The sequence below is a fragment of the Gossypium arboreum genome, chromosome 10 (assembly GCF_025698485.1).
Source record: "Gossypium arboreum isolate Shixiya-1 chromosome 10, ASM2569848v2, whole genome shotgun sequence".
Classification (NCBI taxonomy): domain Eukaryota; kingdom Viridiplantae; phylum Streptophyta; class Magnoliopsida; order Malvales; family Malvaceae; genus Gossypium; species Gossypium arboreum.
This window is the reverse complement of record NC_069079.1, coordinates 64,969,886-64,995,346: the sequence shown is the minus strand read 5'-3', so window position 1 is coordinate 64,995,346 and position 25,461 is coordinate 64,969,886. Positions and strand designations below refer to the sequence as shown.

At 36.3% G+C, this 25,461-nt stretch overlaps 1 long non-coding RNA gene across 1 annotated transcript; it reads left to right on the top strand.

The window, feature by feature from the left end:
- The first annotated feature begins 1,866 nt into the window (after positions 1-1,866).
- On the top strand, positions 1,867-11,093 carry LOC128281950 (uncharacterized). The gene is made up of 3 exons (XR_008272244.1): positions 1,867-1,895; positions 6,480-6,543; positions 11,043-11,093. It is a non-coding gene; the product is annotated as an uncharacterized LOC128281950 (long non-coding RNA).
- The last annotated feature ends 14,368 nt before the right edge of the window (positions 11,094-25,461 follow it).

The window sequence follows — 25,461 nt, the reverse complement described above, 5'->3', positions numbered from 1 at the left end:
TCTTGAATCATAGATTTACCACTGAGCGATTTGCTCAGTGCTCGATTGTGTTTTCTACATGTTCAAATAAAGTAGATTCTCGGTAGATCAAGGAGAGGTCATCTTAGCATCCAGAAATTGAATCCGACTCAATAAAGTTGGTGTATTTTTTATTTTGTAAGAGTTTGGCATGCACTTACCTAGTTGAGTCACTTTGGGTATATCTTTATGTCTATATGAACTTAAGTATCAAATTTGTATAGTATTGTTATATGCTCATAAGTAAATTATATGTTTGTGATAATGCTACATTCGTAATTGATTTTGATGAATTTGGCATGGTTGACAAAGGCTATATTTAGTATACTAGACAACCTATTTGAAAATGTTAAGGCTTAATACATTTTTGTATCATGGTAATCTTAAATATGTTTTGAGTGGTTGAAGTTAGCATGGTTTAGCTGGATGTTGAATTGAATATGTGCATTTTTTGAATGGATGGAAATGAAGGTCAAGAGTCTTAGATTTTGCAGAAACAATATATGGCATACGATGTCAAACGTACCATGTCATGATGAGAAATAACCTCTGATGTCATGGCAAAACGAAGAACTCCATCATCTTAACGAGGCCAATGTAGTAAGAGGCGTCGCAATGTCAAATTGTCTGACATCCTGACGTGACATACTATTTGGTGACATCAACCTTGTATTTTGAATGTATCATAATTTAGTCCTGATTCAATCTCGGGTCAGCTTTAAGACTTTCGTAAGCTCGTATAAGACCCCGAAATGATTATATATTGTATTGTTTGCACATAATTCTTATGGTAGCATGCTTTGTAATGTGAATTCAAATTAAATTTTATAGGAGTTACTCTAGTAATGAATGTGACACTCCGTAGCTCAAACCCGACGATCTGGTCGAGTATAAAGTGTTACAAGTTCGATCCCAAGAAACTCTATTCCCCACCCCAATTTAAAAAAAGATAAAAAAAAAATCTTTGTTTACTTAATGGAATGTTGATATTATAAATATTATCAACTTTAATATATTATTTAAAAATATATAATGCCATTAAATTTAAGAGATAATTAAAATATACAATGTCAATTTGCTCTTGATTATTTTTTACATGTGAAACATATGAGTTTGTATACAATATTTTCCTTTACCATTGTATGCCTTTGCTTAAAAATTTTAAACTTGCACTTTTTATATTTAATTTAAGTATAAATAAATTAATCAATCAACCCAAATACTATCCCATTCAAATTGAAATTAGCTATCACACTTGGTTTCCACTAAGTCTAGAAATTAAGAAATTCTTAAGGGGGCAAATTGAAAGAAGTCATAAGTTGGCAGTCTCTACTGGAAAGCCAAGAGAAGATACTAAATTATTTAGACTTGGTTGAAATCCAATGTCAGTTTGGTTAGATTCAAACCAGTTGGTTCTTTAGTGGGAGACACAATGATTGTCAATTGATGGATTTTACACGGTTGAAGACCGTACGAGAAAGGCTATAAATAGCTGAGAGGTGACTTCCAAGAGAGGATTCATCTCAATTCTATTTCATTTTCTCCTCTTCTACATCTTCTTCCTTAGTTTCTTCTAAAAAGAGATGGTTATGGGAAACTTTGCATGGAGCGATGATCATGAGGGTTGAGTCGAAAAAGTAGAAAATCTAGTAAGTTGAAAAGATTCTAATTCACTCTGTTACAGTTAGATTAAGAAAATGAAGATAAGAATTTCTAGAAAACCTTTTAAGGGATTTTGCATGATTTAGGGAAAAAATTGAGTTTTAAGCTGTGAATACTAAGTTTAATTCGTGATTTTTGTTATCATGCTCATTTTTCAGGAGGATGGAAGCTCTTGCATTTGAGATAGCTAAGTTGATAGGGTGAAGAAGCATCAGGTGAGTTTCTATACTGTAACCTTGGAATGCTATGTGGCTGGCATAATTCTGAAATAATGTATTAATCCTGTTGATTTCGTATGCCAAACATTCATAAGATTTGTTTGATAAATAGTATTCACCAGGTAATTCAGTATGCATGTAGAATTTAGAATATCATGTTTAAAAAGGATAACGTACTCTATGTTGGTATGTAAGTGAAATGCATATAGTGTATGATGATAACATGATAAATATCGAAGGATTAGAAAAAGTTAGGATTGGGAAAAGGGGGTGATTCTGTTAGATACCATCATACGGTGATGCTAAGTGCACCCGTGATGTATAAAGCTCCAGACCTTATAGAAGGGATATTGCGGTGATCAAGCATTAAGGTTAGGATAGCAATATGAAGGACAGGGTGGAGGAATAGATAAATTGGAATTCTATTAAGATTCCATCATCTAGGATTATTGGTAGCAAATCATGATTTACAAAGCTTCAGGCCTTGCACCGGGGGGGGAAGAGGAGGGATACTTTGGTGTTCGGGAATCAAGGTGGATACAAGATAAATCGATATTGATAGTTATAAGGTTCCCTAGAGTAACATCGTAACAGAGATTAGCAGGCTCTATGGGGTGACACTGCGATGGCGGCAAAGTCCTTCATGGTAACCCAATAAGAAGTAGTCACTAGAATTGACGCACTAGTGGTGTATGGTGCACATACAAACGAAAGATGGTTTAACTAAGGACCATAGATAAGGATCCTCCATTAAGAACTACCAGAGGGTTCTCAAACAAATCCTGTAAGCTATAGATTCAACATAAAGTACGTCGATTGGTCTACAAGGAAAAGAGGGGTTAGTTAGAACCCATTAACAAAGAAGGTTACATCGGGTGATAGATATGTCTGTCAAGACTATTCAATTTCAAGGGGAACAACCATTGAGAAAGTATCATCCAAATGGCTAGATTCATAGGGAACCAACATAAGTGAGGAATCGTGAACACATATGGTCTCTCTGATGATAGTTGTTGAGTACGGAAGGTCTAAGCAATCCACAATAATCGGACATGTCACACTTGCGAGTGTAGTATCTTGAATAAGGTGGATCATAAAGAAGTAATCCAACCATTATTTGCCCCAAGTGGGACTTCATCTGTCAGGGTGGTAAGAGACCTCAATAGTTATATCAGCAAATGGGATGTCAGCAAGTCCTTCAAGATTACAGTAAGATAAGGAGTCTGCCATGGACTAAATAGATTTAGAATGACCACCAATAGGGAAAATACCCAATGAATTTTAGGAGGATAAGCATAATGGACCACCTTGTAAATGTAGCGTGGAAACAAGAATCCACACTAGAATAAGGAAGAAAGGAAGAACCCAAGTAAAAGAAGGGTGAAGTCCGCAAAATGCGATGAGTCGTCCAAGCAACTAACGAATTGGTTAAAAGGGGTTGGTAGGATAATTCAAGAAAAGATCACTTAATGATGTATCCATCAACATATAAGATTGGAGACAAGTCAGAAACCACCAAATCGGGTTGAGAGAAATTTCCCAAAACGATGAGAGAATTTATTTGCATTTAGCTTCTATTTAAACCCCTGTAAGATGGAGTCTATTTTCGTGTAATGAAGAAACTTACTAAGTTCATCAAAACATATAAAGGTTTGACTTGTGATTGTAGGACTTGTCTGCTAAGGAACTCGAGAAATTCAAGGATTTGACACTGATTCAATGTCGAGCTCATAGGAAAGGGGTACTATGGGAGGTTTTGCCTCGAGGTCCATTACATTGTAATTATGTAAATCCCTTAGAGTCCGGAGGTGAGACAGTGAAACTTTGGATTAAAATTAGTGTCTTTATTGAATTTTTTAAAATAACTAGGCAATACAGTCTGATTTTAAATAGCAAGATCTAAGTTTATACATCCATCCAGTTCAGTTGTGAAACTTTATACTCGGAGTCGGTGAACAGGTCGGGTAAGGGTGTTACAAATTTAGTGGTATCAGTGTAAGGTTTAGTCAGTTCTTTAGACGTAGTAATTGGGAAAAGTACCCATTATGTGCATGATGATGATCTAGCTAAGTCCCTCAAGTCCTTATTTAATTAAGTTGCTATGTACTAAGTTTGTAAATATGATGGCCTAAAATGGCGAGAAAAAAATAGAGTAAAAGTAAACGAATAAAGAGAAAGACATGAAGTAAGGATAAATAGATAAATTGATTGGAAAATATAAGTGCTAGAGAAAACAAAATTTTATTAAAGAAGAGAAACAAAAAGGTAAAGTGTCATTATTCACTGAGGGAACTACCGCCTTAAGAGAGTCTTCGCCTCCTTCCAAAAATGTCTTTTGAAAGGAGTGGAAACGATCATGCTTAATCTTTGAAATGGGGAATGAGAGAACTGAGGAGGATGGTACACTTGGATGCCAGACTTGGTGTCTACAATATTATCCCTCAAGGCTTAGAGACCCACCATTTTGCAAGTGCACCTCTTCATCAAGGTATGGCTCTCACTAGCCCTTTTTCTTTTATAAAACCACAGAGGGTTCGATTTTAGACCTCCAAGTAGGGAAAGCATAGGTAAACCTCCAACTCTAGTGGACAGCTTCTTATGAATCTAGGGAGCTGTATGCAACATAGTCTGCCAAAATGGGTGACCCTATTGAGTTTAGCCCGCCTAATTTCATTTCCACTTTAAAGGACATGCAAGGATCTAACCACCTTGTAAATTTTTAGAAGTAACACCAGGGTTGATAAGATAGGTAGGTAAGTGATGCTAACGTAGTTTCTCCATGGTGTTACAATAAGAGTCATAATGAGCCAGACCCTGGGGTGGAACAGGAAAGTTGAGGAAAAGAACTTCCCCTGTTCTTAGGGTAGAACCCTACCTTGTTTTAGGTTGACCAAAGATGGAGACATACAATCTCCTACGATAAAACATTTCCTCTAGGGTAGATGAGGTAATCATTAGTGTCGCCTAAATGACCATTCCCTCGATCCACGCCGAGAATAAAAGTAAGGTGGGGAAAATGGATTCTCCAAGGTAACCAATAGACTACCATATCAAATCCGGTGGGTGTATTACTGTAAATCAGGAACTATCACCTTGCCTACGCCTTCTATTAAAGATTTAGCCCGTGGGCAGGTAAAGAAAGCAGAGAAGAAGGGATTTATTTTTGAAATTTTAACGTTAGGTGTAGTAGGGGAACTGCACTTCAGTGATGCAATTAAGTGAAAAAAAAGATACGAAAAAGAAAAGTGAGGGATAATGAATGGGTTGGCCAAGCCAAAGGCCTGTAGACATACAAATTTCCCATAGAATTTTAGGTTATTTATAACCAAAAGAGAGTGTAGGAAGTTATGAAAGAATTAAATAAGTGCTAAGGAACTGTTCAAATCCATCAATATATGTAAGCCACCTGTTGGCATCAGGAGAAAGAAGAATCCTTTAAGATTCTCAAGGTAGGAATATCTACCAACTGAATTGAGTGAGTCATGCAATCGACCAATGACAGTCCTTTTCAAGTAGGGCTGATAAACTTTGGTCACCATTAGAGTGGAACTCTGAAATCCGAGTGGTAACCTTGATACCTCGCCAAGGTAGTAGTAAAAACATTTCATGGGCGAGCTTAGCTGCCCTACAATAAGTAAAGATTAACCCATTAGATGGACAAGGTTAGCGTGCACACCAATCTAGGAAGGATGGAGTACCATCCACAATTAAAATCAAATGGGTTAACAGTTAGACGATGTTCATCTTGGAGTGTCCGCTAAATTAAAAGTGTGAATAGAATATGAGGATTTAAGCGTATCTGACTTTAGAAGGTCAGATACCTATCAACGAGTCAATATTTATGTTTCGTTAGGTGTAGAAGGATTCACCAATCGGGCAGAGCAGGAATAACGTGAATGTACGAGAAGGAAATCAAGTTAAAATTTTGTAAGAATAAAAAAAATCATTCTAAGTCCACCACCGAGGCTGATGTGAAAGGAAATTTCGAGGAAGAAATTTTTTTAGGGTAGGAGAGTTGTCACACTCGGTTTCCACTAAGTCCAAAAATTAAGAAATTATTAAGGGGGTATTTTGAAAGAAGTCATAAGTTGGCGGTCTCTACTGGAAAGCCAAGAGAAGATAGTAAATAATTTAGACTTGGTTGAAATCTAATGTTGGTTCGGCTGGATTCAAACCAGTTGGTTCTTTAGTGGGAGACAAAATGATTGTTAATGGATGGATTTTACACTGTTGAAGACTGTGCGAGAAGGGCTATAAATAGCTGAGTGGTAACTTCCAAGAGAGGATTCATCTCGATTCTATTTCATTTTCTCCTCTTCTACATCTTCTTCCTTAGTTTCTTCAAAAAAGATATGGTTATGGGAAACTTTGCATGGAGCGATGATCATAAGGGTTGAGTCAAAAAAGTAAAAAATCCAATATGTTGGAAATATTCTTATTCACTTTGTAACAGTTAGATTAATACAACGAAGATAAGAATTTCTAGAAAACCTTTTTATGGATTTTGCATGATTCAGGAAAAAATCGAGTTTTAAGCTATGAATACTGAGTTTAATTAGTGATTTTGGTTGTCATGCTCAGTTGCCAGGAGGACGGAAGCTATTGCGTTCGAGATAGCTAAGTTGATAAGGCGAAGAAGCATCAGGTGAGTTTCTATACTCCAACCTTGTAATGTTGTGTGGCTGGAGTAATTCTGATATAATGTATTAATCCTGTTGATTTCGTATGCCAAGCATTCATAAGATTTGTTTGATAAATGGTATTTGCCAGGTAATTCAGTATGCATGTAAAATTTAGAACATCATTTTTAAAAAGGATAACGTACTCTATGTTGGTATGTAAGTGAAATGTATATATTGTATAATGATAACGTGGGAAATATCAAAGGGTTAGGCAAAGTTAGGATTGGGAAAAAGCAGTGATTCTGTTAGATACCGTCATACGGTGATGCTAAGTGCACCCGTGATGTGTGAAGCTCCAGCCCTTGTAGAGGGGACACTGCAGTGTTTAAGCATCAAGTTTAGGATGGTGATATGGAAGAATGGACGAAAGAATAGGGAAATTGGAACTCCATTAAGATTTCACCATCTGGATTACTGGGTGCAAATTGTAACACCCGATTATTTCTATTAACTCAAAACTCAAAGAATTTAGGGTTAAATTAGAAGGATTAGAAAAATTTAGAGGCAAAATTGCAAATAATTGGATCCCAATTTTGGTTCTATTAGAATGGAACTAGCTAGTTCCCTAATGGGAAATAAAATGATTAAGGATGAATGGATGTGGCGGTCGGTGAAGATCGTGCCAAATGAGTATATATATATAGGTATGTGTGAGTGTGAAAACATTATTTCTTAATTTTTCTTACACATTTTGTTTCCCATAACACCATCTTCTTTAGTTGCTTTGAAGAATAGGAGTATTTAGCTAAAGACAGCTCTGCATGGCACAACAATAGTTTGAATTAAAGTCTAGTAGTAGAGAAGTTGAGAGAATTAGACAAAGGACACTCTAGCGTTTAGAAAAAACTAAGCTATTAAGAATGAGAAAGTAATGTGAGTTTCCATACCTTACCTTCTAGATGATAGATTATGTTTTGTGATTTACTAGCACCACTTACGTATGTACTTGAAGAAAGAATAGGTTGTGCATGTGCAAATTTCTGTGTGAGTTTGTTGTTTTTTTACTGATTATTTAATAATAGAATGTTATTCATTAATAATTGGTGTGTCAAACATATAATGATAATTTGTTTGATATGATTCGTGTGGGGAAAATGATTGACGTGATTAGATGAAAATAGAATGGGAAAAAGGGTGATTCTGTTCGATACCACCATCTGAGATTTGCTGGAAGCAAATTGTAATGTACGAAGCTCCAGACCTTGCAAAGGGGATATTATGGTGTTCGAGCATCAAGGTTAGGAACGGAGAAATAGAGGAATGGCTGGAGGAATAGAGAAAATTGGAATTTCATTAAGATTCTGCCACTTGGGTTTGCTGGAAGCAAACCATGATGTGCAAAGCTCCGGGCCTTGTGGAGGGGAGACTTTGGTGTTTGAGCATCAAGTTAGATACAAGATGAATCAATGTTGACAATTATAAGGTTTCATAGAGAAACACTACGACAGTGGTCAGTAGACTCTCTAAGGCGACATCGCAATGGCAGTAAAGTCCTTCGGGGTGACACCTTCAAAACGTTAAAGGTGTAAAACTGTATCTCGGCCATGGTGACCAATATAGCCTATCAGGAAAGTAAAAACAGGGTAGTCCATTGGGAAAATAAACATAGAGTAATTCATTGGGACAATAATCACGAGGTTACTTTGGGAAAGTCCATAGACCAATATACTAGTAGAGAATTCCACAAAAACGATGATGAGAGTGAATCAAAAAATGTTTCAAACTAACAAGGGTAAAAAGAGGGTGATTCAGAAAACATTCTAGCAGTTATTGAAAAACGTTGAATATTTCTAGTGAGTGGCTCAAGGTAATGAAAGCACTAGTATTGCTAATTGAGTCAAAAAAATTCCCTTATAAAAACTAGGGAGTTTGATTTTAAGCCAAATGCTTTATTTTTTCAAGAACTATGTAGATTATGAAGCTATTTGTAGATCTCTTTAAGCTCTTTTGAACTTATGAAATTGTTCCTTGAATGTAGGATTAGGTAAATATATGGGCATCAAGAAAGACCAAGCCAGTTTCCTTCGAAAGAAGTGGTGCGCTATAGTTGTTCATGTATATAAAGGGGCACCCATGGAGGCTTTACCTTAGATTTTAAGATGATTATGTTCTTATTTGAGTGCAAGTTCAAAAATTTTAAATAAATGTTGGAATTAGGGTCAAAATGTAACATCCCGATTTTTGGGCCTAGTTAGAACAGTGGTTTCGGGACCATAAATTCGATATAATAAAATCTATTTTTATTTTATTTTTATGGTCCACGATTTCATGGAATGAATTCGTGAAATTTTCATTTAAAATTTTTTACGTTTGGGCACTTAATTTGGACAAAAGGACTAAATCATAAAAGTGCAAAATGTGAGTTCTAGATGTTAAAGGTGTCAAATTGCTATGGACTTTAAATTAGAGGTCTTTATATAGTAATTGGACCATTAGACATTTGTTGGATAAAAATGGGCATGAGATAGGTGAAATGAACAATTTTTAAGTTGGGGGCATTTAGGTAATCTAGTAAATAAATGAATTAAAAGCCCAAAATAGCCAAAATTGGCCTCCATCTTCTTGCTCCAGCCGAAACCCCCATGAAAGCCATGGCTAGGGTTTTTTTCAAACTTCCAAGCTCAATAGTAAGTGATCCCTAGCCCCGTTTTTGAAGTTCTTTATATTTTTTAAGTTCCCGTAACTTGATTTACCTATTTCTACCATTATTTTAAGCTAAGGCTCATGTCTAAAAATTTACCTGTGAATGACATGCATGTGTTTTGATGTCTAATGGTAGAAAATGAATGTTGGGTGTTAGATAAACATCTTTTGTTAAGTGATTTTCGGTGAAAACATCCAAAAGGACCGTTTTGACAAAGTTATAAAATGTGTAGTAAGAGTGTGTTTTAATGAAAATTTTGAGATGCTATAGTTCTGAAAATGGTTCGACTAGGCTTGGGTAACAAATAAATTGAATGCATTTCATTTTACGAGCCTAGAGGTAAAACTATGATTATGATAAAGTTTAGGGGTAAAAATGTAATTTTGCTAAAATATGATATTTGGACCACATTGAATAATGTGACTAATAATTAGACATAATGTGACATTATAGATCGAGGAAATTGAGGTTCGGACTTAGAACAGGGGAAAAACGAGGAATTGATGGTTAGGTCCCTTTTTGATAACCTTGGTGTCGAGGTAAGTTCATGTGTAAATGATACTACCTTATGTTATGTATTTTATATTTTGATATTGCATGAATTGTACATTTGTTTCCATGAAATTTATCAATGATGATTATGATGAAGTTCCGATGAATGAGAAATCCCGAATGAATCTTAGAGTTAAATAAGGTACAAATGTCAAAACAATAAGGTTATTAAGATTTCATATGAGACCATATCTGGGATATGACCTCGGTATGTGATTTCGTATAAGACCATGTTGGGGACATGGCGTCGATATGATATTTCATGTAAGACCATATTAGGGATATGGCATTGAAACGATACTATATGTGTGAGATTTCCAAGTAACCCTTGGTATTCTGAATGATCCAACGGGTACGTTCAAAATGAGAAGGTATGTGAGCGTATTAGGAGTGGTATAGGTATGTACATAAAACTCATGTGAAGTGAATTCGGTTTATGATGCATTATTTTTAAGGATATGAATGAGTAAGATATATATTTATACCATGATGGTTGGAATAATTGGTAAAAGTGTTATTGACTTAGTTATCATTATTTTATACTAGAACAGTTTTGGACAGAAGCAGCAATCCGACTTTGAAAATGCACCAAAAATAATATAAAGTGAGTTAGAGGTTGAATAAAATATGGAATTAAATCTTATTGATCCTAGTTTCACATAGAGGAAACAGTATAAGAAAAAGAATATCAGATTATGAGATATTTGAATTTTCGTGAGACAGAGTCAGAATGTTTTTGGCATCCCCTGTTCTGAACTGGGAAAATTATCAAAAACTGTAAAAAAAATATTTATGGGTTATAATTTATATTATTAGATTCTTTAATTAGTCTATTTCCAAAATAAATAAACGAGAAAATCATTAAAACTCCATATGAGAAGATAATTATTGTTAGCGAAGAGGGGTCAAAACTGTCGAACAACAAAAAAGGGGTAACATTGAAGAATAAACTGTACCAATTGGATAAACCAAAAATTCTTAAAATTTTATGGTAGGAAGATATGTTAGTCTAGTTTCAGGTAAAATTAATGGATATTAAATTGGAGCTCCATAGCTCCTAATATAAATAATTTAGTGTCTATGACTCGAGTAGACAGGTTGACTAGAATTTGATCAAATAGTGGATTAATATGCAATTATAATTGTGATACCTTGAGAGCATGTTGTAAGAATTTGGTAAAAGCATATTAATAAAATTTCATATTATTTTCATATGAACTTACTAATTGTTATAGCTTACTCCCCTCCATTTTCCATCTCTTATAGGTTAATTTTTGCTAGCTCGGGTTGGAGATTGTCGGAGATGTCATCACACTATCAAGTTATCACGTTGGGTAAAAACGGATGCAACCCTCTTAAGTTTATGGCATGTATAGGGACTAAGTCACTTTGTGAATATGTCTTTATAAGTTAGCCAAATGTATTGGCTTGTAATAGTTAATAGATTGATGTTGTGGGTAGCCATGCAAATTTGCTTATATGGCTTAAATGGTCGTAAATCAAATTTTGTATACATGTATGTGCCAATGCTTTGAAGACGTGGATTTTGTTATAAGGCATGAATTCTTGAAGATTTTAAATTAGATTTGTTGGCATGTTGATAATCATGCTATAAATGGATAAATTGGAGGTAAACCAATTATATATTTATTATATGTGTTTTGGTAAGTTTGGACCTTAATAAGAGAAATGTCATGTGCATGCATGTGTTGTTGTGAGGATGCCATGCTTGAGCCTTGATTGTGGATATATAATTTCTCAATTAAGTATGTTAATGGCTAAAGAGATGTATAAGTGTATGTGCGCAACTATGGGTGGCAAATGGCTTGGAAAATAGCCTTGTATTTGTCCACACGGGTAGAAACACGAGCGTGTGTCTAAGCCATGTGTGACACACGGCCTGCCCCCATGGGCGTGTAGCCCAGCCGTGTGTCCCCTGCATCTTGTACTTTAACTTTGAATTGGTCACACGGGCTGAGACACGGACGTGTGTCTCGGCCGTGTGAGGGACATGGCCTTGGGACATGGGCATGTGCTTTGGCCGTGTGCCCCTAATTTGGTGATGACGTCATAAACAGAGAGTTACATGGGCTGAGGACACGAGCGTGTCCCAAGCCACACGAGCGTGTGTGACCACACGGCCTACTCGCAGGGGCGTGTGACCCTGTTTCATGATGAAATTTTCTAAGTTTTTCCAAAAGTTTTTAAAGTTTTCGGTTTAGTCTCGAATCGTCTTTGATGCGTGTATAGGCCCTCGTAATCCCGTTTAAGGGACGTTATACATATGTATGAATGTTTTTGATTTGGACAAAATTTTATGGTTGATTTTATGTGATTATGTATGTTTAAGTCTGGTAATGCCTCATATCCTGTCCTGGCCTCAGACACGGGTAAGGGGTGTTACACATAAGGATTAACCACCAGATGTGTACGAGTTTTGTAGTATATAGACTCTCAAAATTTTGAGTTGTTAAAGTATGTAATTAAATACAAAACAGAAGTACCATTTAAGTCGTTCGGTTTGGTATAGCATCTGGTACCCAGATCTAGCAATTGGGTCAGGTAGAGCATGTCAAAAATTGAATGGTATTAGAGCATCAGTTTAGTCAATCCTTTGAACATAGGAAGTTAGGGACTAACCTCTATATACGTGTTATAGTTTGGCTTAGTCCCTTGAGAGTTGTTATAATAATGTAAGTGTGACATGAATGAGTGTATTGCCGAATAATAAGGAAAAGATGAGAGTTTTCATTACCTAAGGAAGATTAATCCAAGTACAAGAAATGATTAAGTAAAATCCCCAATCAGCGGACCAGTCGTTTCCCTAGTGTTAATTTCCCTTTGGGCTGAAGAGGTGGAAGCATCGTCGAAGGTTTCATCCTCAGAGGCAGTGCCACTCAAGAAACATGAGTTAGATGTGTTTGAATTATGGTCGTAGAAGAGTTCACCAGACTCTTACCCTTTTTCTTTTTTGAAATTTCCTCCTTACAGTCCCTTTGAAATTTTGGACATCGAAGCCAAGGTCAGTCTTGATGAGAGACTACAAGCGTTTAAAGTTTATGTGGTGTAGCTGAAGGACCCATAGCCATTTGTAAGGGCAGTATCAAGATGGACATTAAAGCTGACAACTATGCCTCAATAGCATTGTTGGTGTCTGTTATAAATTTTTCCACAGCCGCATTGCTCTCTTTTTGTATTTTCTCCTTATCAGCGAGGTGTTATCTCTCTAAGGCCTCCAAATGATAAACATTTTCCTCTAAGTCTTACTTTCGAGCCACTGAGGCTTCGTATTTAGCTTCCCACGTAGAGATGGGTTGAGCAAGTTTGTGGTTTTAGAGAATAAGAGCATCATAAAATTGACGAAGTTGGACGAGTGATTATTCTTTCAAAAGGATGGTCCTTTCAAAATTGGTCGATTGGCCTCAACTTCTCTGTAGGCCTATTGGAGAGCCCAACCCATAAGTTCCCACTCTATAACTATAGTTGAGCAAGAGCTTGCTAACTCAACAAGGGTGGCTTGTTAATTCCTTCGGAAGAAGAAGAGGGGTAAGCGAATCCTTTATGTTTTAAAGACAATACCCTATCTTGTTTTTGATGAATATAGAGTGGAGAAAAGGGATACTTATCTTTACTAGTATGCCTTCTCTAGTGGAAGAAGGTTTGTACCTCGCCTAAGAAAGAGTAAAATTGATAGTACCGATCGGGTAAATAGGTGAAGTGGAACTAGTAGTAACCCATACTAAAGCCCTAGGTTGAGACACTTATAGGTATGGAGAAGGGGTTGCTTAAGTGCCTGGCCTAGTGAGAAAGATGGAAGCGACTAAGGAGAGATAAGGGATTCCCTCATTGGGACTGAATGTTCTTTCCCAGGTCTTTGGTGACCTAAACCAACTTCGCTCTTTTCCTTAGCATTGGAGGACTCTCATTCTAGTCTTTGTCTCATTCTAGTCTTTGGTGACCACTTTTCATAAGTTCCTCCACATCTATGTGAGGAGGATGTTGGAAAAAGTTAAGGGGGGAAGGATAGCCTACAATGACAAACTAGAAGTCAATAGTAGGATTAATATGGACATGGTGAGAATAGATACCCTCAGGTTCAAGCATTCAGGGGGATAAGTATGAAAGAGGTATACCTTAGGGATGAAATACTGTCTTCTTTTCCTCATTAATGACTGGGCCAACTCACCAAAGACCCAATAAGGCCATGCTTCACGAGCTTGTTTGACTCTTTGAGGGTCTGCCTCTAACGCTAAGTCCACCAATCTAAATCCATTAAGGCTTTGCTCTTCTAAACAGTAATGAAAAATGTTCCTTATTGTTAGGAGTCTGTCCAGCCTCAGAGGATGCCCCAACCTTAAGCAGTTATACTATGACCTAGATAGGTCTAAGACAATTGGCTTTCATTGAAGACAAATAGACTCATAAGTGATAGATCACCTTCTAGGGAAGCCAAAGTTACCCTCAAGCCTCCTTCTCACTCGAATAAACTTATGGCGGTCTAAGTGGAAAATTAAGGAGGAACTTTGAATGATAGACTCGCGGTCTTTGTGAGTACAAAAGTATTCCATCCCAGCTGAGATCCCCTAGGTAAAAATGTTGAAACATGTCTAGGAATGGATGCTCAAGTGTATACTACACTCAATGAAATAAGCTATCAAGGTTCTCCAAGAAAGACCGTTAAGCTGTTTAGGTACAAGGCATAATTCCTTAGATATTTAGCACCCTACAGAAGAAAGGATGTAAATGGAGAGAAAAGCCTGCCTCCAATAAGTGTAATGAAAGGATGAAATCATCACGGGAATCACTTAGTTGGCAATTTCTTTCCACGATTTCAAAATCATAGGCAAAATTGGGCAGTCTGATTCCTCTAGATGAAAAATGTTTGAACATGGCCTCACGAGTAGTCGTGCATTTGTAAAATGATGATTCAATTAGCATGATAGCTTTGAGGTTGGATAACCCATGCACGCGCGAGGAAGAGGGCCCATAGCCAACTTGACCCCTCTGACTCAAATCATGGCAGCCCCTTCTTCTTCCTCTTGACAATGACCTAAATTAGGACATGGTGAGGTTTTCGTAAGTTACAGAAGATGGAAAAGATTGAGGAAGAGTCACTCGGAAGGTTGGTAATATCTTAAAGCGGTAAGCTTGAGTGGAGATACTGTAGGAGGGGAAGAGGAGGAAGAAAAGAAAGACAGCTAAAGGTTTTTGTTCCTCTTCTCTATATACCATGATTTAAAATGACCAAACATTCATGGGAAGTTAAATTTGAAATTTCCAAAAACAATTCAGGTCTCCCAACCTAGGGTTAGCATGCATTAGTTACCAAAAAGGGTTTTTTAAAACCCTTTAATGACCAAACAACGAGAATTCCTGCCAAATGGTGAATGTAAACCAGAAATTTTCCAAAATAGTTGTGGAAAGATTCTTGAACAATTATCAACCCTATATAGAGAAAGGATAACCCTCCCAATTTGAGTAGAAATAGCTCAGAATGGCTCTATAAATGTTCGGAGAATTCATGATAGGTTAACGTTAAAACCACAAGGAATAACGGAGGTGTCTGCATTTAGATCTACAAGAAATTATTTAAAGGAAAAGGAAGTCAAGTTGGATCCCATCTCAAAACTTTGGTAGGGGAGGAAATTTCAAAGATAAAATTTTCTATAAGGGAATGGGAGTTCTAACACTTGGTTATTACTACTAACCCAAAATTCAAGAAATTTAGGGTTAAAATGGAATGATTAGAAAATTTTGGAACTCCACTAGAAATATCAAAAAAATTCAGAGGCTAAATTAGGAATAGTTGGATCTCAATTTTGGTTCGGTTAGAATGGAGCTGGATGGTTCCCTAGTAGGAGACAGAATGATTAAGGATGAACGGATGTGGCAATTTGTGAAGATCGTGCCAAAGGAGTATATATATAGGTATGTGTGAGTGTGGAGGCACAATTTCTCAATTCTGCTTACACATTTTCCTTTACATAGCATTATATTCTTTAGTTTCTTTGAAGAATGGGAAGATTTAGCTAAAGGTAGTTTTTCATACAACAACAATTGTGTGAATTGAAGTCTAGTAACAGAAAAATTGTGAGAACTGGACAAAGGACGCTCTTGTTTTTGAACAAAACTAAGCTGTTAAGAATGAGGAAGCAAGACGAGTTTCTATACCTTACCTTCTGGATGATAGATGATGTTATGTGATTGACTAACACCACTTGTTTATGTCTTGAAGAAAGAGTAGGTTGTGCATATGCAAATTTCTATGTGAGTTTGTCCTCTATTTGCTGATTATTTAATAATAGAAGGTTGATAATTAGTAACTAGCGTGTCAAACATATAATGATAATTTGTTTGATATGCTTAGTGTGGGGAAAATGATTGATGAGATTAGATGAAGATAGGATGGGAAAAATGGTGATTTTGTTAGATATCTCCATCCGGAATTTGCTGGGAGAAAATCGTAATATGTGAAGCTCCGGGCTTTAGGAGACATTGTGGTGTTCGAGCATCAAGGTTAGGAATGGGGGAATGGAGGAATAAGCGGAGGAATAGGGAAAATTGGAATTCTATTAAGATTTCGCCACCCAAGATTGTTGGAAGCAAACTATGATGTGCGAAGCTCCGAGCCTTGTGGGGAGACACTTTGGTGTTCGAGCATCAAGGTAGATACGAGATGATTCAATGTTGATGTGACAGCCCTAAAGTGACCCTAGTAGGAAAGCGGTTTCGGGACCGCTAAACTGAGTCACTAAATTATTTGAATATGATACTTATTGTCTAAAATAAATGTGTGAAAATTTTAAGCTTCGATTTAGTAAATTGCATGTGAATTTAGTCAATAGGACTTATGTGTGACACTTTTGAAATGTGATAGATCAAAACATAAGGACCTATTAGTGCATGTTGAAAAAGGGGGGGACTTGCATGTCAATTTCCCCCCATCTAGTAGTGGCCGGCCATGACATTAGGGTGGACAAAGGATGATGGGCAAAACATGTCATAGACATGTTGTGTTGGTGCATCATGGGAGGAAACAATAAAATAAAGTTAGTAATAAAGAAATGGAAAAAAAATGATGAAAACAAAAGAAAAAAAATGTGTCCATCCTTTTTTCATTCTTCTTGACCGAAAATTCAAAAGAAAGAAGGGAGGAAATGTTGAAGAGATTCAGCCATGCTTGTAGCTAGGTGAAGGTAAGTTTGATGTTGTGCCATGAGATTCATGCATGTTTTTTTTGTTAGCTTGAGTTCTAACTAGCCCATGGTTCAAATCTTTACTATGTCATGGAGATGATATTCGGCTAAGGTGGATTTGTGTTGATGTTATTTGCATGCTAAAAGTGAAGCTTGTAATGATGCATGTGATGGTGGATTGATGACTCTTGAATCTCCTTTTTAGCATCCTTGAGTGAGACATTAAGTTCCTTGTTCAACCATGACCAAAATTGAAATGGTATGGTGTTGTGATGCATTCGGCCATGGTAGGAAGTAGAAGAGAAATATGTTGTTGTTCACGTTATTGGATGAGAAATGGTAGTAAGGTGAAGTGCAAATGCTAGTGTTTGATTTACTAGTGTATATGTGTGTATTAGCCAAGTTTTGAACTTGAAACAAAATGGTGTTTAGTCAATACAAGTGACCATACTTGTAGAATGTATTAAGTGTTGCAATCGGCCCCAACATAGACATGTATGTTCGGCCACATGAATGAGTATATGAGTTGATGTGTATGTTCGCCATAGGTAGCCTATTGATGGCTTTAGCTTGACTTAGAAAATTCGCTAAGGGGAAATATTAGCTAGTATGTTGAATTCGATTCGTGATTTCGTACATATGTGACTCTAATGTCTAATGTATATATGGGCTAAGTACCTTGAGCTTCTCTTTTGATGTTCGAATGAATTGTATTAAATTGCTTGATGTGATTAAAAATGCGTATGATCATTGTGTATTTTAGCTAAAAGGTGGCCATATGACCTATCAAACTCCTTGTCATATTCGGCCATAAGCTAGCAAAATGAGACTTTAATAAGTTAAATTTGTTTGAATTAGCTCAAGAGCTTAGAGGACCACAGTTGGATAAGGAAAGGAAAAAGTGATCGAATAGCCGTTGAAGCCGTTCGACAACATCCGAGGTAAGTTTTGAGTAATGGAACTTAGATTATGATTTGATTAGATCACGTTTAAGCAAATCAAAATCATGCTCTTTGTGTGTGGCTATTGAGCCGAAATTGCAAGTGTGATAAGTGCCTCGTGTTAGAGTTTTGCTAACGAAAATGAAATACTGAATGTGTCATGATTTATTGATAAATGTGCATGGTTATTCGAATGATGTCCGGCTAAGTCCCGAAGGCTTTGTGCTAAGTGACTAAATCCGGACTAAGATCCAAGGCATTTGTGCGAGTTACTAATTCGGGCTAAGCCGAAGGCATTGTGCGAGTTACTAAATCCGGTTAAGTCCCAAGGCATTTGTGCGAGTTACTATAACCGGGCTATGTCCCAAGGCATTTGAACGAGTAGCTATATCCGGTTAAATTCCGAAGGTACGTGATTCGGGAATGATTGATCTTGCTGTAAAAATTTCAGTTAATACGCTTGTAAAATCCCAACAATGAGGTATGTTTCATATGTGCTTTGAATTAGTTGAGCCCTTACAAATAAGTATTCGCCGGTTGATAAATGAGCTACCGCCTTTGGCTAAGTTGATCTTTGTGTATGAATATAAGGGTTGGTAATGTGAAGTAAGTATGATATTGAGAATTTGTGCATATGAAATTATCTGTTAGCTACATGAATGCTATACTTTGGTTGTGTCTAAATTCATAACTCAAACTTACTAAGCATTAAATGCTTACTCCGTTTCTTTGATTCTCTGTTTTATAGATTTTGGTTCGTCAGCTATCGGACTCGGGATTTTGAGGTTGAAGTCGCCCACACTATCAAAGCTCCTTTTGGTATACTTTTGGTTGAACTTTGAAATGGCATGTATAGGACTACCCTTCTTGTTATTGGTCACATACCCCTTTGGTTTTGTATAAATTTGGATAGCCATGCGAAAATGGCTTATATACACTTTGGGCATGGTATTATAATCATTTGTATGTTGATCATTAAGAGGTATGGAAATGTTTGGAAACGATTAGCCATTGGGATGGTTAATCATGATCATATTTTGTGCTATATATGTAAAAGGGCTAGTTGAATCATGGAAACTATGAAATAGGTAAAGCCTACCTTAAAGACAGATGCTGACAGCTGCAGTGACGTGGATGTGAAAAATCACTAAAAATAGTAGGAATGGAATTAAATAGTGAATAAATTATGTAAACGAACCTTGACGAGTCTATTTTCATAGGAAAGTAACGAAACGATCATATGAATAGTATGTTAAGAGATATTTAAGTTTTCGTGAGACATGGACAGAACGGCTTCTGGAGTCCCTGTTCCGACTTTGGAAATTCATTATAAATTTACCAGAGATAATTATAAGTCATGCCATATATGTACAGATTCCTTTTCGAGTCTAGTTTCTGTAGAAACAAACGGTATCAGTATTGAAGCCCTGTACAGGGAGATATCCAAGTCGTAATGCGCAAAGATCAGTGTAGTCAATCCCTGTAACATGGGGGACTTTAACTAATAAACTGTACTAATTTGCCTGACCAAAAATTCTAGAAAAAAAATTTTAGATGCATATATGAGTCTAGTTTCAGGGAAAAATCACGAAACTGATTTTCGAGTTGTGGAGCTCAAGATATGATTTTTAAGGTGACAGTGACACAGTTAGCCGGCTGTCTGGAAATTTTTAAAATGAACTGTGCAAGTAAGTGGATTAAGCCCGTTAACCCCTCGTGTCCGACTCCGGCAACGGTCTCGGGTATGGGGTGTTACAGTTGACATTTATAAGGTTCCATAGAGCAACACTATGACAGTGGTCAGCAGGCTCTAAAGGGCGACACCGTGACGGCGGTAAAGTCTTTTGAGGTGACATCTCCAAGAGGTTAAAGGTGTAAGACCATATCTAAGCTATGACAACCAATATAGTTCGTCGGGAGAATAAACATGGGATTACATCGAAAAAGTCTATAGATCAATATACCAGTAGAGAATTAGCCAAAGGCGATAATGAGAGAGATTTAGAAAATGTCTCAAACTAACAAGGGTAAAAAGAGGAATTGACTCTTAAAATAGGGAGGTATACAGGTTATGTTTAGTCTGAGACTACCAAGGGAGGTGCGGATCCCACAGAGTTTGAGGATATGCAGAATTGGGCTAATCAATAGGTCAACCACCAAGTAGACATGAGTTTGGGAAAACCTTCCGGAGTCTTTGGAGAAGAAAGTGTCAACCACCAAGGCTAGTGAAGGACAGAAGTCTTCGGGATCACGAAAAGTAATAATGATCTTGATGATTTACCTTAGGCTAAAGCAAAAGGTCCATTGAAACCCCTTTAAGGAAGGGACTGAAAGAGCGAGTACTGTAGAGGTTACACTGTAAGCATTAGTGTCCAAAGGAGAAGAGAATGTTAAGTAGAAATTGTGTTCTTACGAAGACCCGCATTCCAACAGTTATTAAAAAATGTTGAATATCACTAGTTCGAAGTAACAAATATGGGTATCAAAGATCCTGACCACCAATGAATGGCTCAGGGTAATGAAGACACTAATCTTGCCAACTAAGTCGACAAATTCTCCTATGAAATCCAGGGATATTAATTTTAAGCCAAATACTTTATTTTCTCAAGAACTATGTAGATATATATACAAGCTATGTGCAGATCTCACTAATTTCTTTTGAACTTATGAAATTGTTACTTGAATGCGGGATTAAGTAAAGATATAAGCATCAATAGGGACCAACCCAATTTCTGTCAGAATAAGTGGCACACTGTAGTTGTTCATGTATATAGAGGGGTACCCATGGAGGCCTTGCCTCTATGTTTAAGACGATTATGTCTGTATTCAAGTGCAAGTCCACATATTGTAAATAAATGTTGAAATTAAGGTTGTAAGGATTACCCACGAAATTTGTTTGAGTTTTGTATTATATAGACTCAAAATTTTAAGTTGTTAAAGTGTGACAACCCGAATTAGGGCCTAATCGGAATAGTGGTTTCGTGACCACAAATCCGAGATAGAAATAATTGTTTTATAATTATTTTGGGGTTTATGATATGATTGCATGATTGTGTGAAAATTTCGTGATGAAATTCTATGCCTAAAGTGCTTAAATTGAAAGTAGGGACTAAATCGAATAAGTTGCAAAATTTGCATCCCAGAAGTTTTTAGTATGAAATTGTTTTGGAATATTAATTAGGAGGTTTTAAATAGCAATTTGACCAATTTTAAGTTCATGGACAAAATTAGGACATGGAAGGAATTTTTGAAAGTTTAGTAAGGAGGGCATTTTGGTCATTTGGATATTAAATGAAATAAAATGGGAAAAATAACACAAAATTGGTCATCATCCTCCTTAGTTGCTGCCAATTCTCCCTCTCTCCATAGCTAGGGTTTCTTCAACTTTCAAGCTCCATAATCAAGAAAGACGCGAATTGATCTCGAGCGGGGAAGGAAAAAGTTTTGGACTAAATTACAAAATTTCCACATTTTGCACCAAGGTAAGTTTGTATGTAAATATTACAATAATTTCATGTACATTCTTATATTTCAGCCTATTATATAAATATACTAGCTGATGTTAAAATATAAATCGACTATTGGAAGAATGGAAATAAATATAGAGAGAGATCCGGTTGAACATTCGGAGAGATCGAATGAAATAGAGGGCGTAGCTAGGTCACATGTATGATGCTGAGTGCACATCATGTGTACAAGAAAGCTACGAGACACCCTGTAGTAGCTAGGTCACATGTGTGATACGAGATGTATCCCATGTAGACAAGAGAGCTACGTGAAAGATAAATGTAGCTAGGTCGCATGCGTGATTCCAAGTGAAGGACACCATGTAGACAAGAGAGCTACGTGAAAGATAAATGTAGCTAGGTCGCATGCGTGATTCCAAGTGAAGGACACCATGTAGACAAGAGAGCTACGAGACAAATCGGTTGGGTCACATGAGTGGTACTAAGTGTTCACCATGTGTACAAGAGAGCCGAACTAAACGAAGTATGATGGTGGAGTTGTGTGCTGAAACCATTAAATATCGAGGATTGATCCGAATTGTTCAACGGGATGGTTTTGTGGTGATATTGTGGTTTGGACCTACACTTATGGTGAATGAAATGTGGTGAAAATGATTTGTGGTATATACATATATAAGATAAAATGAGGTTAGCATAAAGAATGTGTGAAAGAGTGAAATTAGCATTAAAACTGTTTTTAGATGGTAGCAGTGACGTGATTTTGAAAAATCACCAAAAATAGGAGGAATATAATTAGAGGTTGAATGAGATGTGAAATTAAAGTTTAATGAGTCTACTTTCATATAAAAGAAACAGAGCAAGCAAAGGAGTTCTATATTTTGAGATATTTACAATTGTATGTGACTTGCTCAGGATGAATACGTGATCCCTGTTCCAACTTTGAAAAATCATTAAAAATTGTACAAGGAAAATTAAGAAATATAGTTTACATGCCTAAATTCCTTATTGAGACTAGTTTTAAATGAAACAGACCTCAGGGTTTTTTGAATTGTGTACTGAGAGATATTCAATTCGTAGTGAACAGAGGTCAGATCAGTCGAGCTGTGTAACAGGGGAAACTTTAACTAATAAACTGTACTAATCGGCTGAACCAAAAATTATAGAAAAAATTTATCAAAAATGTTTATGAGTCTAGATTCAGGGAAATTTTACGGATTTGAATTTCGAGTTTTGTAACCCGAGTTATGATTTATTTAGTGAATATGATGCAGTAGAGACAGCTAAATCAAAGTGGAATGAATAGTTAAGTTAAAGTAGATAAACTTGAATTGTTGTGTAAACATGTTAGATTCTTTAATTAGTATTTACATACTTACTTACTAAGCTATAAGCTTACTTTGTTTCTCTCTGTTGTCTTATAGTGTTCTTGACTTGCTCAGAGTTAAGGATCGTGAAGATCTATCCGCACTATCATACTTTAGGGTATTTGAACTAAACGTTTTGAATTATGGCATGTATAGTAGGCTTAATTATTTTGTTACGTGTCATATTTGTCTAGGTTGAAATATTAGTTACAGTACTCGACCAGATACTTTGTACAAGCCATTAAAGTGGGCTAATATTGTTCAAGACATATGTTATACGATGCACTATCATATTGGATGACATATTTACATCTCGATTATGTTTAATGGTATGTGTTATGTTCTGGTAATACCTTATATCCTGTTCCGGCGACGGTAACGGGTAAGGGGTGTTACATAAAGTATGTAATTAAATCTGAAATAGAAGTATCATTTAAGTCATTCAATTTGGTGTAACATTTGGTACCCGGATCTGGCGATCGAGTCAGGTAGAGGGTGTTACAGAAATAGTTATGTGTAAAACAACACTGTGTTGGTGATTAGCAAGCTCTATGGGACAACATCATGATGACGGTAAGGTCCCTTAAGGTAACACCTCCCAAAGGTTTAAGGTGTAGACCATAGCTCGACTATGGCAACCAATGAAGTCTGCCGAGAGAACAAAAATGAAATAGTCCACCGGGATAGTAAACATAGGGTTGTTCTCTGAGATAATAAACACGAGGTAGTCTGCCGAGACAGTAAACACGAGTGGTCAATAAAGACGAAAATCATAGGGAAGTTTACAAACAAGGAAAAATGGTTAAAAGGATAATGGAAATATGAGACGCAATAGTTAGCTACTGGGTTGAAGGAATTTGACAAAAAATGGGGAGTTTATTTGCATTTAGTTTCTATCTAAACCCTTGTAAGATGGGGTCTATTTTTGTATAATGAAGAAACTCACTAAGTCTATTCAAACTTACAAGGATTTCACCTATGGTTGCAGGATTTGGTGCTAAGGAACTCAAGGAATTCATGTATTTGATGTTGGTTCAGTGTCATGCCCATAAGAAGGGGGTACTATGAGAGGCTTTGCCTTGGGGTCCATTACGTTGTAATTATGTAAATCCTTTAAAGTCTGAAGTTAAGATAGTGAACTTTTGGATTAAAATTAGTGTCTTTGTTGAAAAAAAAGTGTTCTTTAAATAAATAGGTAATACGCTCTGATTTTAAATAGTGAGATCTAAGTATTTACATCCATCCATTTCAGTTATGACGCTCCTTACCTGAACTCGGCGAACGGGTTGGGTAGGGATGTTACATTAGTTTTTTAACTAAGAATTCATCACATTTTTACACAATGTTGAAATCAATCCTCTATTGTTAGGCCTCACATTTGTCTTCTTTTTGTTTTTAGGTTAAAGGGTGGAAAAAGCCCTCAAAATTTTTCATAAAAAGCAATTAAGCCCCTGCTTGATTTTTGCACTCAATTGGGTACTTGAACTTTCAAAATGCATAAAAAAGGCCCTCAAACTTTAAAAAAAAAAAAGTTAAGCCTTTGGTTTTTTTTTTTGGCACTCAATTGGGTACTTGATGTAACACTCCAAACCCGACCGAGTAGGTTTGACCAGAATTTGGTGGGCTACATTAGCCACAAAAGTGACTCTTCATTAATTGTCAACCTATGACTCTTCATTAATTGTCAACCTAAACTCTAACACCCCATGTGCTTCCAACATAAAAAGTGCTAAGTTATAACACATCAGTGGGATAATGTCATACATAGAATGTATACATGCGAAATTACCAAACAAAATAGATGTAGGGTTCGCATGCCACCTAAGCAATAAAACTTAAGGATTCGTATGCAATACAGGCTTCACAAATAGAGAAGTCATTCACACAAGGGTTCATGTACTTGTATAAGGTTTCGCATGTATATTAGGGTCGCAAACAAACAAGGGTCGCATAAAATAATACTTCGAAGCAAAACTGGCTCACATGTGATACTAATAAATACCTTGGTAAAATATAACATGGTACACATACAAAGAGAAATAAAGAAACTTCAAACTTTATTCACGCTGAGAATAATTTGATAATAAATGTTTCACTTCAAGGTTCACTAAATGAAAACAAACTTCAAATTTTAAAGAAATTGTTTCAATAACAAAACTATCATAAGTCTAAACCCACATAAATAAAATCTGATTGCCTATTTTCCTAGGTTCGTCAATATTTGTTCAAGGATGAGCCTCACCAGGTTATCTACCTTGCCACTGCCATCTGTGACCTACTTTCCTGCGAGGTAAGAAAGGAGTAGATGAGTTCATTGCAAACTCAGTGAAGGAATCTTCAGAGTATGCTTAAAATACAGAGTTGAAAATAGAAAGAAGACTTAGTCTAAAAAATTGTGTCACATGCTGGGTTCCAAATGAAGGTGCGAGACCCAGTTCACAGAACCTGCTTGTCGTAAAATCTCATAAGTTTGAAAACAGTTTTACATGTACATACTGAAAATCATACTTAAAAACTTAGCTTGTTCATATTTGAAAACATATATTATATAGCATGTAACGTGCTCACATACTTGTTTTATCAAAATGGATGAGGAACATAAAATAGGTTCTCACACTTATCTTAACATACTTATCTTATCTTGTCTTGTCTTGTTGGATATGCGGACCTCCTTATAATGCCTCAGAATGACTCAAACAGTCCTTAACATGTCCCAT